General features: G+C 43.3%; 1 long non-coding RNA gene across 1 annotated transcript in view; it reads right to left on the bottom strand.

Annotated features, from left to right (window-relative positions):
• Positions 1-2,088: 2,088 nt before the first annotated feature.
• Positions 2,089-5,320, bottom strand: part of LOC134438255 (uncharacterized) — a 4,247-nt gene continuing 1,015 nt past the window's right edge. Inside the window, exons 2-6 of the long non-coding RNA XR_010032543.1 lie at positions 3,567-3,677; positions 3,375-3,475; positions 3,019-3,129; positions 2,829-2,914; positions 2,089-2,131 (exon numbers count right to left, since the gene is read on the bottom strand). This is a non-coding gene — a long non-coding RNA (uncharacterized LOC134438255). The remainder of the gene's footprint in view (positions 2,132-2,828; positions 2,915-3,018; positions 3,130-3,374; positions 3,476-3,566; positions 3,678-5,320) is intronic.

Genomic DNA, 5,320 nt, shown 5'->3' on the forward strand with positions numbered 1-5,320 from the left:
GAAGGCGTTGCCCACAAAGGTTTATATCGACCCATTTATCTAAAAACATGTCGAGTAATTTTTTTCTGCTTGTTTTCAAAACAAGCAACGTCTGGTGGCCCGAAACATAGCTTAGCTTAGCTATCAGCTGGTTGCTACTCTCAGGTACACACACAGCACAAAGCCTCATACATAAAGCCTGCTCACTCCGGTTGCTCCCTGCCTGCAGCTCGCCTAGGGGTCGCTGTCGAAAGAGCACAGCCCTGAATGGAGCCTGCACGCCTCCGTTGGCGCCCCTATAGTGCAGTACCACCCGGGGAAGTGGCGACTCTGTTTCCCATTACATTCTCTCCAAGAACTGGAGGACTGAGCCAATCAGAGACGCGTTTCTTTGAGAGCAGGAGGAGTGAGCCAATCAGAGACGCATTTCCACGAGAAACACGGAACACTCTCTCGTTTCTCCACAAGCCACCTTGCCAGCTTGCAAAAACGTCTTGAAACAAAGCAACCAGAACGTTTTTTAAAACAGGACCAACGCGAAACACATTCAATAACAATTGGGAACACGGCAATATTAATTAAATGACGTTGAGAGGCCATCTTTAAGTAACAGATTAAAACTCAGTCATTACAATATTGGTGACAGTAAAGTTAAAACATAGGGTCTGCTAAAAGGGGTTAAAGGAAATGGTTCTGTTTTACCAATGTACCATTTGATTTCAGTGACACTGTACAATTATAGAAATTCAAAAATTTAGTTTCACCTTACCTTTTGTATAGCACACTGTAAAACAGCACATTAAAATGTTTAACCCCTTTGCGAAGAGCCCATGTGCTTTGCACAGAGAATATGTTGCTTTTTAGCTATGAGTAAACAGACCCGCCAGCAGGTCCATCTGCACAAACAGGCTTCTCACCGTACTTTTTGTTAATTACAAACTTTACAGTGCATCCATAACTGCGCTAACAGAGTGGAGTGAACTTAATTGTCCCCAGGTTGAAATTTGTCTTGGTCTCTACAGTCACTACATTCCATACAGTACTTACATAACCAGCATATAACAGAACATAAATAAAAAAACATTGAAAAAACATAGAAAACGTTAAAATAAAAAAACATCAAAGTGTGCACTACATGTCCATGGCAGGTCTATCTGTCATTAACAAACAAGGTATTCCCTGATGGGTGGTTATCCAAATAATACATTTCAAACACAGCATGTATCCAGTCCAAAAGAACTGACAGGGATGTCGCAATTATATTGACAGTTTGTACCTCAGGACCTTGTCTCGTGATCTGGTTTGATTGACATCACTACCCTTTCAAGGATTTAAAGTAGCTGGCTTGTAGATATTAAGGTTCACGTAGTAGATGACCTCCCAAAAGCACGGTGAAGCTGCAGGTTGCATATCCCTCATGGCAGCTCTTGGCATCTCACCACAAGTCTTGAAAAAGCAAAACAAAAGAAAAGTGTAAATGATTAGGCCAAGACATGGCTTTTCCATCTCAGTCATCATAAATATGGTTTAGGTAAATTATATTGTTCTGTATATCTCCTGTACACTTTGTATTTACTTGTGATGTGGGCTTGATTATGTCCTCTTTTGAAAGTCGCTTTGGTTATAAAGCGTCTGCCAAATGCAATGTAATGTAATAATGTAATGTAATGTAATATATATATATATATATATATATATATATATATATATATACACACACACACACACACACACACACACACACACACACACACACACACACACACACACAGGTATATAAAATGTTATTTCTGACTTGACTGCACCGGAATGACTGTGCCTACCGGTGCCCAAAGAGGAAGACAAAAAGAAAGACAACAAGTTTGAGAGTTTGGCAAACTAGTAGACAGAACATACAGTAAACTGTAGCAAAATTGTCTGAAGTGACACCACACAGTAGGCATTCCATACACATTCACAGAACCAAAGAACAATATCAGGCCTCATTGTGTGTGTGTGTGTGTGAGTGTGTGTGTGCATTAACGCCTGCTGTTGTGCATTGATATAAAAAAACGTACTTCATACATGCTGATGATATCCAAGGGCTTCTTGAATAAGTAGTGTGGCCGACGCCGACCCAGCTGAGCAGCATTCTTCTCCTTTTACTTGTGTCCTACAGCCAAAAAATAAGCAGTTATTGTGATTGTATTGTTAAAGTCATAGGCCTACAATACAGTTGACATACACATTTATCCTGAACTGCGTTGTTGGGTCCTGACAAACCAGTGGTAGTGAGAACAATATAATTGGATGTTGAAACTAGTAGGGATTTTCCTTTAAAGGGACACTGTGCAGGAAATGGTCAAAAAAGGTACTGCAACTATGCTGCTCATTGAAACTGGGCTGCCTATTGCCAAATTTAATCTTTGCATGAAAGTTTACTAAGTAATAAACAAATATTTTCTAGCATGGTCCAAGTAGAGTCATTTTTGCAGCTAAAAATGGCTGATTTTGGAAATTCAAAATGGCGGACCATGGAGAAGATCCCCCTTTTCATGTATGAAAAGTGCAATTTTTCAATTCATAATGAATGCTTAGAATTTGATGGTGGTGGTAAGCATTAATGAAAAAGGTAACATAAGTGAATGGGCAGCATGAATTCTGGAAATAAACAACTAAAAATCTCACACAGTGTCCCTTTAAGGTTGTGTGTGTTTATCTGTGTGTGGTGTAGAGTGGGGTGTGCATGCGCATGTTTTGTACGTGTGTGTGTGTGTGCATGTGTGTATGAGCATATGTGTGGTGTGTGTGTGTGTGTGTGTGTGTGCGTGCACGCATGGGCTGTTATGCATGACATAAAAAGATCTTACTTCCTACATCCTGATGTTTGAGGACTCCTCGGATAAATAGTGTCACAGACCCAGCAGAGCAGAAGTAATCTTCTTTCATTTGTGTCCTACAGCAGAAAAAGAATGAATAACTATGAGTAATTGGGATTTTACTGTGAAATATATAGTACAACTGGTACCCATGTTTACAATTCTTGGATCATACACTCACATTTCAGTGCCGCGTTCTTCCCTCGATGCAGACACAGCTCCGTACACATTAAGCGGTTTTGGTGCCAGGTCATCACGTCCATCGAGGAACGGACTACCGGAATGACTGTGCCTGCCGGTGCCCAAAGAGGAAGACAAAAAGACAGACAACAAGTTTGAGAGTTTGGCAGACAGATAGACAGAACATACAGTAAACCGTAGCAAAATTGTCTGAAGTGACACCAGACAGTAGGCATTCCATACACATTCACAGCATCAAAGAACAATATCAGGCCAGCTCTCATTGTTAGTGTGTGTGTGTGTGCGCGTGTGCGAGCGCATTCACGCCTGCTGTTGTGCATGACATTAAAAACTTACTTCATACATGCCGATGATATCCAAGGGCTTCTTGAATAAGTAGTGTGGCCGACGCCGACCCAGCTGAGCAGCATTCTTCTCCTCTTACTTGTGCCCTACAGCTGAAAAATAAGCAGTTGTTGTGATTTTATTGTTCAAGTAATAAGCCTACAATACAGTTGATACACATTTATCCTGAACTCACTGACTTACATCTCTCAGACAATCCAAATCGGTTTTCATCGGTTTACTTCTTCAGTGACTTAGTTCCAGTTTCCTACACACCCAGCTGTCTTGGTAACCGGTCAGAGGAGAGAAGTCCACCTTATCCAGAGCAGAAGAGATAAAAAAAAAAGACAAAACGTTTCAGAGCTTTGCAGACACACTGTCACGGACAGAAGAGGACCCAAGAGCGCAAGTTCAAATTCAGAGTTCTTTATTTAAGGTTTCAGGGGGGAAGAGGAGTGAGATGATCGTGAGGTCTTGGGAGGTTCCGGTTCCAGGGGTGCTAGGAGTGCCAGGGGTGTCAGGGGTTCCAGGGGTGCTTGGGGCTCTGGGGTTTTTCAGGGTCCTGTGGGTTACCTGGGCTCCGGGGGTCACCAAATGTTCGGGGGTGTCCAGTCCAAGTGCTTAGTGTGTGTGTCCCCCAGTGATGGAGCGGCGTATCGGGCTGAGGGTGGTGAAGCGTCTGGGCTCGCTCATCTGGTGGTCGGAGACCTGGGGGAACACACACACAACAGCAATATGAATGGCAGGCAGAAGTACAGATCAGGGCTGGGCAAATATCGTGGTGAGAGACAGAAGGCAGAATCGAGTTACCGGAGGGGCTGAAGATCGGAGAGTAGTCGAGATCCAGAAGGCAGGTCGGGATAGTCGGGGCAGTAGAACAAGGAGGCAGTCAAGAAAGGATCGGTATCAGAAACAGGAGTCAGAGCGTAAACAGGCAGGTTACTGGTCCGGGTTTGAAGACGATCTGACAGGGCTTGGCTGAAAAACAGGGCTTGATATACTGGGAGAGGTTAGTGGGGAAATGCAGTGCAGCTGGCAGAGTAATTAGAACAGAGTGAGGCAAGGTGAGGATGGTGAGTGGGAAATGCAGTGCAGCTGGCCAGGTAACAAGAGCAGAGCAGGGCGGAGCCAGGTGGAGCTCGTTAGGCAGAGTAGGGAGAGAGTGAGCAGAGTGGCAGAGAATTGAATGCAATTGAGGTTGTTACCGGGAGAGAGAGTGCTCATGACACACACCTTCAAACAGACAACAGACAACCTTAAATAAATGTATGAAAGGCTTTTGTCTCACTACTACACACAACTTTACATTTTTCATTTACATAAACAAAAATATAAACCAACCAGTCCCTTCGTAAATACTGCACAGAGTACAATATCACACACTCACACTAGAGCTAAGTTACACACGCACGATTTCATGCAAAGCATGTTGAAGTAGCTGTTGCCTATAGCCACAAATTTCTTTAAACCAGGAAACTTCCCTGTAGCGTCAACAAAGCAACACATCCCTGCTCGTGAATGAAAGAAATTGGATAACTATTCCCTCCGCATTTAAGTAATTTTGGAACACAACGACTGGTGAATGTAAACACGTTTTCCACGCGTAGCCTTCATCCGCATTTATCAAACAGCTACGTAGTAGAGCTACGACTCTAATCAAGCAAGCAAAGCACATACGAGATAAGAAACGCCAGTTGACACACAAACAATAAACAATTGTCGCGACAACATTTTCTTGCACAGGCAAGCTGCCCAAACACACGATGCGACTTACCACACCTAACATACCGGTAATATTTAATGCGCGAGCTATCCCTCCCTCTGCCTTTATCAGAGTTCGGACTTGTGAAAGGTGCAAGTCGCAGTGAGCTCGGCCTCGGAAGAACATCGCAGGAGTCAGGAGAAGTCACACAACACAAGCACTTGCTCTCATAAAGCTAGTTCTAGTTGACACAGAA

Source organism: Engraulis encrasicolus, chromosome 22 (assembly GCF_034702125.1).
Source record: "Engraulis encrasicolus isolate BLACKSEA-1 chromosome 22, IST_EnEncr_1.0, whole genome shotgun sequence".
Taxonomy (NCBI): domain Eukaryota; kingdom Metazoa; phylum Chordata; class Actinopteri; order Clupeiformes; family Engraulidae; genus Engraulis; species Engraulis encrasicolus.